General features: G+C 36.2%; 1 long non-coding RNA gene across 2 annotated transcripts; it reads left to right on the forward strand.

The window, feature by feature from the left end:
- Nucleotides 1-4,785: 4,785 nt before the first annotated feature.
- On the forward strand, nucleotides 4,786-8,770 carry LOC146937873 (uncharacterized). Of its 2 annotated transcripts, none has more exons than XR_015031056.1 (7): nucleotides 4,786-5,291; nucleotides 5,407-5,553; nucleotides 6,448-6,535; nucleotides 6,971-7,043; nucleotides 7,288-7,424; nucleotides 7,941-8,057; nucleotides 8,553-8,770. It is a non-coding gene; the product is annotated as an uncharacterized LOC146937873 (long non-coding RNA). The 2 variants fall into 2 exon arrangements; XR_015031057.1 differs by having other exon boundaries at nucleotides 5,009-5,314.
- The last annotated feature ends 2,592 nt before the right edge of the window (nucleotides 8,771-11,362 follow it).

The raw sequence follows: 11,362 nt of genomic DNA on the forward strand, positions 1-11,362 counted from the left end.
AAATTTTGAAAGTCAGAAGTGATCATGGTGGAGAATTTGAAAATGAGCCATTTGAAGCTTTTTGTGAAAAACATGGAATTTTCCATGAATTCTCTTCTCCTAGAACACCACAACAAAATGGAGTTGTAGAGAGAAAGAATAGAACGTTACAAGAAATGGCCAGAACCATGATTCATGAAAACAATTTACCAAAACATTTTTGGGCAGAAGCAGTGAATACAGCATGCTATGTTCAAAACAGGATCTATATCAGACCTATTTTGGAGAAAACAACATATGAACTCTTTAAAGGAAGAAAACCCAATATCTCTTACTTTCATCAATTTGGATGTACATGTTACATTCTGAACAACAAGCTCTACCTAAAGAAATTTGATGCCAAGGCCCAAAGAGGAATCTTTTTAGGTTACTCTGAAAGGTCAAAGGCATACAGAGTGTATAATTCAGAAACACTCTGTGTTGAAGAATCTATGCACGTTAAATTTGATGATAAGGAGCTTGAAGATAAAACTTCAAAGCAAGGTGAAAGTTTTGCAGAGATACAGGTTCCTGAAGCTACTCCAGAACCTGATCAGATAGCTGAGTCTGAAGATAGTCCAGAAGCTGAAACCACATCAGATGCGCAAGATGAAGCTGCTTCTGATGAAGCACAAGATGGCTCACATCAAGAGGATCCTCCCAGAAACACATTCAAACACAAGTCTTCACATCCTGAGGAGCTAATCATTGGAAACAAAGATAGTCCAAGAAGAACTAGATCACATTTCAGACAAGTAGAGTCAATGATTGGACTAATCTCAATGATTGAACCTACAACAGTTGATGAAGCACTTTCAGATGATGGATGGATCCTAGCTATGCAAGAAGAGTTGAATCAATTTCAAAGAAATGATGTGTGGGATCTGGTACCCAAACCTCAGCACAAGAACATTATTGGAACAAAATGGGTATTCAGAAACAAGCTGAATGAGCAAGGTGAAGTAACAAGAAACAAAGCCAGGCTTGTTGCACAAGGGTATAGTCAACAAGAAGGCATTGATTACACTGAAACGTTTGCTCCAGTTGCAAGATTGGAAGCAATCAGGTTACTTCTTTCCTATGCAGTTAATCATGGCATAATATTATATCAAATGGATGTCAAGAGTGCATTTCTAAATGGTGTCATAGAAGAAGAAGTGTATGTCAAGCAACCTCCTGGATTTGAGGATATTAAATATCCTGACCATGTTTTTAAACTGAAGAAATCACTATATGGCTTGAAACAAGCTCCCAGAGCTTGGTATGATAGACTAAGTAATTTCTTAATCAAGAATGATTTTAAAAGAGGACAGGTTGATACTACACTCTTCAGAAGGACCCTTGGGAAGGATATTCTTGTTGTGCAAATATATGTTGATGATATAATATTTGGTTCTACTAATGCATCTCTTTGCAAGGAATTTTCTGAGTTAATGCAGGATGAATTTGAAATGAGCATGATGGGAGAGCTGAAGTTCTTCCTTGGCATTCAAATCAATCAATGCAAAGATGGAGTCTATGTTCATCAATCAAAGTACACGAAGGAGCTTCTGAAGAAGTTCAAACTTGAAGATTGTAAAGTGATGAACACTCCAATGCACCCTACGTGCACCTTAAGCAAAGAAGATGAAGGAGCTAAAGTAGATCAGAAGCTGTATAGAGGTATGATTGGTTCTTTGTTATACCTCACTGCATCTAGGCCATATATTTTATTCAGTGTATGCTTGTGTGCAAGATTCCAATCAGATCCTAGAGAATCTCATATGACTGCTGTCAAGAGAATCTTCAGGTATTTGAAAGGAACAACTAATCTTGGACTCCTTTATAGGAAATCCTTAGATTATAAGCTAATTGGATTCTGTGATGCTGATTATGCTGGTGATAGGATTGAAAGAAAGTCAACCAGTGGCAATTGTCAATTTCTGGGTGATAATCTTATATCCTGGGCTAGCAAAAGACAAACAACTATTGCTATGTCTACAGCAGAAGCAGAATACATTTCAGCTGCAAGTTGTTGTACACAACTACTTTGGATGAAACATCAGTTGGAAGATTATCAGATAACTACTAACAGTATTCCCATTTATTGTGATAATACTACTGCTATTTGTTTGTCTAAAAATCCAATTTTGCATTCAAGAGCTAAGCACATTGAAATCAAACACCATTTTATCAGAGATTATGTTCAAAAAGGAATTTTAGATATACAATTCATTGATACTGAAAATCAATGGGCTGATATATTTACTAAGCCTTTAACTGTTGAAAGATTTGATTTTATAAAGAAAAATTTGAACATGCACTACGTGTCTGATTAGATGTTTGCTTGCTCCTGAATAGAATTTTAGGTTCTGAAGTTAGTTCAGAAGCAGTAGTCCATCAGAAGCTCTTTATTGAGATTCTGAGGAAAACTCGCTTCTGATGATGACGTCAGCATCTGAAGTCCAGAAGTTGGATTTATTGCTTCTGAATAGTTGAATTAGTGGAAACGTTGGGAGTTACCTTTTAAAAGTAACTTCTGGCCCACTAACTTGGTAGTTACTCTGTGAACTTCTTACGTGGCCTGTATGTGTTGGTGTATAACTAAAAGGGCAATGATGATTTTAGCTTTGAAAGTACTTTTCACGCGCTCCCAATTTTGTCATTAATGTTATGTTTGTTTGTCTCTTTTGAATTGCAATCGTTTTACTTTTAACACTTTGTCAATTCACACACTACTCACTCACAACAAACACATTTGCTCTCAAACTTCTTGCGAAGTAAGCGCATTCTCTCAACCTTAGAACCCTAAAATCTTCATCTTCTTCAAATCTTCGTCTATCATCAAATGGCATCATCAAGTTCGCAACAAGAAGATTCAGTATCTACTTCACGAATGGTCCCGGAATATGACTACAGAGGAAGAAGCATGAAATTGGAAGAATGGGATTTACAAGTTCAGATAGAGAATCCAGTGGATTTTGATTCTCTGGGTTTTCATAAGTGTTGGATCAGAAGCTACTTTGAAGAGCAAGGACTCATGCATTACTTCAAAATGTTGAATGGACCAACATACGAAGCTCTGGTTAGACACTTCTGGGTAAGAGCAAAATTTTACAACAGAGCGGCATCCCTAGCTGAGGAAAGTCAGATGGTGTTAATCTATCCTGAATTAGAAGGGAAAACAAGAGAAGAAATGGGTCTTGCGCCGTTTATTGAGGATGAAATCAGATCAAGTATCTGCGGTATTCCAGTAAGAATTACTCAATGGCAAATAGAAGCTGTTCTTAAGGTTGAAGCGTCTGGATATTACTCTGGAATTGATCTTTCAAGTGCTGCTGAACAACGCATTTAGAAGGAAAGAGCTAACTTGGTTATATACAATTCTGAAAAGGAGAAGAAATATGCTGAATTAAACATGGAAACCAAGATGCTTCTGAAGATTCAGAATGAGGATTTGTTTCCATGTGGTGATAATGAGAAACCAAATTTGGCTCAGAAGGTCTTTCTCCAGCACCTCATCAAGAAGGAAAAGGTGAATGTGCCCAAATACATGTTCAAGTACTTGGTAGAGTGTCTGAAACAGAGTCAGCTGTAGGATAAACCAAGGCCCTGGGTACCTTATGGAAGACTCTTATCAGAGATATTCTATCAAGGAGGTGTCTTGGACAGTTTAAGCAGAGCTCAAGGCTACACAGATCAGATGCTGGATACAAAAACTGGAGCATTCATAAATGCTCAAACTCTCAAGAACATGAAGCTGATCAGCAAGGTCACCAAACTTAGAACTGATCTAAGTGAATCTCATGTCGTGTCTGATCTTATGAGGGATTTTCCACCCATCTGCAAACAGGATCCTATTGAAGTACAGATGAGGTACATCAAGGAACACTATGTGGCAACCAAAGAGGTCATCAGGTTGGATGAGGTACCTGAGGAAATGTATGGTGGTACTGTGCCTCTGGCAAAAAGCAGGAGTGTTAAGAGGAAAATGACCAAAGAAGAGTATCTGAAGGTTGAAGAATCTGCTAAGAAGGCAAGACCTGCTTCTGTCAAGCTTAAGATTGGTGGTTCTGCAATGCCATCAATTGAAGAAGTAGCTGAAGACAACAACTCTTGTGTAGTCCTAAGTTCTGGTATTGCCCCTGTACAACCAGCTATACCAAAGAGGAAGAGGAAGCCAGCTTTGAGGAGGACCAAGGATTTTCCTTATATCACCATGACAGCTCAAGCTGCTTCTGATTTGGAGTTAAAGGACTTACAAGGGAAGAAGGCAGCAGCTGAAAAAGTCTTGGAAATTGCTGCTGAGCTACAAGAGTCTGTAGTTTCAGAAGCCAAGCAACTGATGCTGATGACCAGTGAGTCTGCTAAAGAGGATTCTGAAGGTGAGAAAAACACAAGAAGGGGGGGGGGGGGTTGAATTGTGTTTTGAAAAATTCTTCGTTTCTCCTAAAAACTGAATACACTGATCAGAAGCTAAGTGAGACAGCTTCTGAAGTGATGATCAGAATCTAAATGCAGCGGAATAAAGCAGAGAGAGAGAAGAAGAACGACACAAAGCAATTATACTGGTTCCTTCCACAATCCGGAAGTAGTCCAGTCCCCCTTGCACTTCCAAGGAGATTTCACTATGAGTAATATCTGATTACAAATGCTCAAGCACACAAGCAAGAGACTTCCAATGCTCAAGCACACAAGCAAGAGACTTCCTTTGCTCAAGAACACAATCAAGAGACTTCCTGCTCAAGCACAACTGCAAGAGACTTCCTAACTAAACAAAATTACACAGAAAATTCACTACAAGAAAATCAGCATTTTGCGACACTTCGTTTGCGACCCTTACCTTATAACTGCCTCAATATGCATATTTGCAACAGTTGTTGCGACGCTTATAATCAACAGTCGCAGGTTTTTTTTTATTGAATTAGAAGGCGCGTTGTTAATTGTCCATTCCCGCGCGGCCAAAATTTTCATTCACTCTAATACTCAGTTTCACCTCCCGCTCCATCTCACTTTCCCAAAATTTTCTCTAAACCCTAAGACCCAATAATTTCATCTCACTCTCAAATCTCAAAAATTTTCTCAATTTCATCCCCAAATCTTTGTTCCCTGAATCTTCTCACTCTCAATCGTTCAACCCCAAAACCTAACCTCTCAATCGGTGCTCAACTCACTCACTCAATCGGTGTTATGTCTGAATCTGTTTGAATCGGTGCTCAATCGGTGCTGAATCATGGCCAACTCAATCAATCGATGCTCAACTCACTTACTCAATCGGTGTTTTATCTGAATCGGTGCTCAACTCTCTCTTTCTCTGGTACTCAATCGGTGTGATGTGCGAATGTATGTTTGTTGAATCGTATATTGAACATTTGTTTATTTTTGTCATTATGCGTACCGTTACTACAGGATTGGGATTTGGTGGTGGTGGCGGGGCTCCTACTGGAACGTTGATGTCTTTGTCGTATTTGTTGGGGTTTGAGGAAGAAGGAATCAACAACAACAACAACTACACACTCATTCATACACCTCATCGTAAACTTTTTCCTCTTTCTGGTAATTTTTACTTTCCTTTTTATTCTACTACCTTTTAAACTTAATCATTACAAATTTATTTGTATTTATTCATTAAATTTTGGAGAATGATTTGTTTTGTTTTCCTTTTTTGAAGTTGCAATGTGTTATTCTAGAGATTTGTCTTTTCTTGAATATGTGTGTTCTTTTAGCTGATTAAGAAATTGCTATATTCAATATTCATGAGTGTATTAATTTGTTGTTATAGTTAATTTGTGTGTGACCTTTCACACATCTTTTGAACAATTGATTTTTCTTTTTACCCTTTTGAACTTGTTAGATTTTCTGGTTATTGATTTTGCTGAAATGGTTTTTGTTTGTTTCTTTTTTAACTCAACAATATTGGTAAAAGGGTTGTTTCTGTTCATTGATGAATTGCACTAGCACATGAGCAGTAGTAGTTGTGTGCTGCTTAAGGGCTATTTTGTTCTTGTTTGTGTGAAAACTTAATTTATTAGTAGTGTTTTGTCTCGGTGTGTATCCTTGATTTTGTTCTTGTTTGTGTGAAAACTTAATTTATCGTCTTCGTCTTCTCATTATCTAAGTGATGTAACCTTCCAGGATTGACTATGAAACTTTTACTTGTTATCTTCTAAATGTATAAGAAAATTACTTGAAATAGAAAGGGGATTTATACGATTTTTGTTGAATGTTGTTTTGGGATTGTTTGCTCATAAGGTTTTTGGGTTTATGATTCATGTTTATCATAAGTTTTGTTAAGTTTTCTTGTAACTTTAATTGATGACCATATGCTAGATGCTTTTGTTCGCACACTAGTATGTTGATTTTGTTCACTAATACATCGTGAATATAGTTTGTTTGATTCTTATAAAATTTTGATTCGACTTCTTTACTCGGTTTACTTTTATCAAACAGGTTGAAAATGATGATAGCGATGATGAAAGGAGCTATGGGACTACTCCTCGTACTGATTTTCAAAAATATTTCAGATTCAAGAGAAGCGGTAAGTTTTGTATTGATTTTTGAGTTTAATGAAATTTCAATGTTGCTCTGATTGAAAGAAAGAAAAGAATGAGTTTTTATTATAAACATCTAGGTGATTTAAACTTAGAATTTGGAAAGATGGTTTTCTTCCCGCTGTTTTGATTAAAAGTTTCATGTTGGCTTTTTTGTTGCTATATATTTTCTTATTATGTACATACTTTTATAATAGAAGCTCTGAATTCATTAGAAAGGGTTGAATTAATTCCATCATAAAGTTTCATCTTATCTAGTGATGTTGCATATTAGCCTTTTCAGAGTTGAAATTTTTGATTTTTTGTGTATGTAATTATGTACTGATTATTGGATTGGTGTTATGAAATATGATTGCTGCATGCCCTGATAAGCAACATTGTTTTGATCCTTTTTGGTTAACTCGTATCCCATTACATTGAAGGTGTCTTGGCTTTGAATTCTACTTGTGTGGAGAGCTATTTGTGAGCCTTGGAAGCAAGTGAAATGCTTCAATTGTAAGTATTAGATTTGTTTTTAATTATGCTTCACCTGTTGGTGCAAAATTTATGAAGTTTTACTATCCATTGCAAAGACAATATTACTTTATCTTATGGTAACAGATTTTGCCTTATTTCACCTATTATGTTGTGATGTAAATTGTGGTCCAGACCTTTATTTAAAACCCTGATTTATCATGTGTTTGTTTTTTGGGATTGAATTTGATTCAAATTTATGATGTTTATAATTTGCAATTTGTAGAACATAGATAAGCTTGGAAAAGCTGGTGAAACTGTCAAAGTTGCCCCTCTGGATTTTTTCGCAATCACCTAATGCCTAAGGTCCATGCTGTCCCTAACATTGATAAGTTTGCTCATCTCCTCACCGAGAAGCGCAAGGTTTACTTCTGCTCCCTTATGTTTGTTTTTCCTACTATTACTTCATCAATGTGAGTCAGTCATCATTATGTAAATTCATGTCTTTGAATTTGATAATCTTCATAAGTAGTGGCGCCATAGCAGAGCAATGTTGTTGAGTAGCAGCGCTATCGCGTAGCAGAATTTTATGAAATTGCGATTGTTCTGTGAAAAGCTATATAGTATGAAATGTTGGCAAAAATACGGCTAGAGTGGTACTATAGCTCTATTGTGTAGCGGAATTTGAACCAATCTGCGATTGACAATATTGATCTGGAGTAACTTTTTAATTCTTGATATGAATCGTGATAATGCTGTCAAATTTCTGATCTGAAAACAACATCCTTTCCCTGTGTTTCTTTGTTTATTTGAATATCTGCATAAAACACTGTCAACATTATATTTGCCAAATATACATGTGCACACTCACATAACCATTCTCTATAACAAGTTACGTTGCCTTCATCAATTGCTAGAATAATGTTTTAAATGTTTCAGATTTATCAACCTACTGAAGAAGTGAAGCAAGAAGATGTTGTTCTTGTTACCGAGTCAAAGGAAGATTTGATGAAAGAGTATGAAAGGGCCGCACTGATTCTTGATAAAGCTAAGCTGGTTAGTAGTTTACTCTTCAAAGTCTTTCAAGCCTGTTTGATTGAAACCATTTCTATGGTCCTTTTTTGGGAATTATTTTCTAGTTAAATGATTGCTTCATATTTATTGCCATTCGTTGAGGAATTTGCCAAAGACCCAAGATGGCTTTAATGAAGGTATTTATATTATTATAGAGAATAAGAATATTATAAAAGCATACATTAGTTCAACTAAACATATTATACAAGACTCCAAAGAGAATTAATCTTATTGCCAATTTAGATATCTAGTAAGGAGTTAAGAAGGAAAGGTAGTGATTTATTTGTTTCACATCGAATGCAATTAAGTGGTCTTGTGAATAAATAGCTAATGGTTATTCCGTAGTGGTTATTTTTGACATCTTTATCAGAAACTAATTATAGTTTAATTGCACGATAAGTTAGAATCATGACTTGCGTGACATTATTGCTAATTTTTGTTAATTGGTGTCTTATATAATCTTTGACTTATTTTTAGGTGGAAGACTTGGAATCACCAAACAGAGCGTAACATTCTTTGGAGTCTATTCATCTCTAGTTGATCAAAACAACTTCCTCGCCAAATATCATCTACATAATTGATTAAATTTTCATGTTAGGAACTCAAGAAACCTTATTGTATCACTTGTTTGTATTTTATATGAATGTAAAATTCATATTTTAGTTTATGAATTTGTTCATATTTTTTATTATGAATTATTTTAGTTTTATATATTTTTTATTAGTAAATAGTTCTATTAAAAATTCAGGAAAAAACTGATTTTTTTTTTTTAAATTAACTCAACATCTGCGACCCTTGCAAACTGTCGCAATGTTTTTTTATAAATAAATTTTATGCATCTGCGACCCTTCCCCAACTGTCGCAAGTCCCTTGAAATCCATTTGAGTCTCCTCATTTGCGACCCTTAGCAACTGTCGCAATGCCTTTTGCGGCAGTTGGTGCGGCTGTTCTATGAAGGGTCGCAAAAGACACTTGCGACCCCAACATCCGTGACTGTTGGGGAAGGGTCGCAATTGTACATCTGCGACCCTTCTAACAGTCGCAATCTGCCATTTTAAAGGTCGCAAAATGCAGTTTTTCTTGTAGTGATTGTTTAAGGTTGAACACTTGATATACAATCAGAGGTGCTCACAATACAAATCAGATACAGACTCAATGGACTTAAGAATTTCTAAGATATGACTTTGAGACACAGAAATTCTAAGTGAATGCAGAACAATTTCAGCAGAGGTTTGGTACTTATGAAAATCTTGTGAGTCTTTCGTTCAGCGTTCTTGCATTACCAATTCTCTAGGTCTTCACTCCTTTATATAGAGGTGTGAAAGAGACGTTGTGAAATTGCCAGCACACCAAAGAGTCGTTGTTGAAGCTTGATCTTTCACCAATGATCTTTTGCCTGATTTGGTTGTTGTCCTATGAAGAACAAATTTGAAATCCATTCCTTATCCAAAGGAACATCTATGCAGGCGAGACCGTATTCTGGAGCTGTTTTCTTGTCTTGAAGCGCAGACACAAAACAGAGTAGTGGAGAACGTGGTTGTACAATTCGTACAAAGTACAATGTCAACGCTTTCGTCCAAATTGCAAACACACACCTTCAAACACCTTTGAAATGACCGTTGCAAACTCCACTAATCCTTTGTTTGTGTTTTCGAATCCAATAGACAGCTTTTGCATTGATGATTCTTCAATTCTTGATTCTTTGCAAATCCAGTTGATATTCAGCTTCTGGTGAAATGGCTTCTGATGAGGCAGCTTCTGATGATGCAGCTTCTGATGATGCAGCTTCTGATGAGATGACTTCTGCAGCTTCTGATGATGTGGCTTCTGGACCTCTTGTCTTCAGAAGCACTATTCTTCAGGAGCAGCTTACTTCAGGAGCGCTATTTCTTCAGGAGCAGCTTGACTTCAGGAGCGCTTTTTCTTCAGGAGCAAGTTGCCTTCAGGAGCGTCCAAGCTTCAAATTTTTGTTGTTTCCATAGCTCTTTATTTGCTCATTCAGAACCAATGATGATGTAACTTTATAATTATGGTCCTGTACACTTGAACAAATATTAGCTAGTCCAATTTACAATTTTTAATACCTTGTTATCATCAAAACTCTTTAAGGTTCATTGTTAAACACATTTTGTTCCAACAATCTCCCCCTTTTTGATGATGACAAACAAAAGTATTTAAAATTGATCAATTGTTGTTAATCTAATTAACAAGTTGACTTTGGGGTTCTGAGGTTTGTAAGCTCAGAATCTGAGGTTTGTAAGCTCAAACTCCCCCTGAGTCTGATAGTCTTTAAGGTGAGGTTTGTAAGCTCCCCCTAAGTTCTATCCAGGTTAATTAAATTCATTTTTCGCGCAATAATATTATCAGAGCTTAAAAGCAAAATTGAATCATTGAAAGAATTAACTTATAGATAAGAAGAATGGTTCAATTAACTTTACTTGAATTTTGATACTCCTTCGTTCATTCATAGCCTTATACCAATAAGGTAAAAAGATAGAAGTTTTTCAAAAATTTCAAATGCCATTAATGGGGCTCAGAGCCTTTAAATACTTGTCACATATACTCCCCCTTTTGTCATTATCAAAAAAAATTAAAATAAATTTAAGCACAAAAGACAAAAAGATATGAGAAAAACTCAAACGTGAGAGAGTATATTAAGCAATGAACTAAATAAATCAGAGCAAAAATCATGTATATTCAATTTGTCAGAAGCAGCTAAACAGTCAGAATCAGTAAGCATTCAGAAGCAAAAGAAATAAGACAAGATGATTTCAGAGGCAAGGACTAAGAAATTTTAAAACAAACAACAAACAAAGAAAAACACAAGGGTGTGCAACTAAGGGTTGGTTTGTTGTTGTTTCTTCATCTCTTCCATTTCTTCAATCTTCTTCTTCAACAATTCTTCAAGTTGTTGTTGCCTCTGAAGAAGAGCTTGTTCCCTTTCTTTAGCTTCTTGCTGCTGCTGTGCCATCTGTTTCTTCAGAAGCTTACACAGCCTTGCTTCTCTGGTCAAGTAATCCGTTTCAAAGAAGAAAGGCTGGTTTGCCTGGAGCAGTGTAGAGCTTCTTACTCTCAGACTCTGATTCACTTGCTCCATTAGCCTTCTGACTGAAGCTTGCTTGACTCTGATGCATTTGGCCTTGATTTCTTCAATAAGCCCAGCTGCCCGGTTCTGAAGAGATGCCCAGGAGTCTTCATATGCACTTGTGAGATCAATTGTCCTTCTTTGATCCACCAGATTGTGCATCTGACTCAAGATTGTCAGAAACTCAGAATTATTATATCCA

The sequence above is a fragment of the Medicago sativa genome, chromosome 3 (genome assembly GCF_051527215.1).
Source record: "Medicago sativa cultivar Bolivia chromosome 3, Bolivia_mono, whole genome shotgun sequence".
Taxonomy (NCBI): Eukaryota; Viridiplantae; Streptophyta; class Magnoliopsida; order Fabales; family Fabaceae; genus Medicago; species Medicago sativa.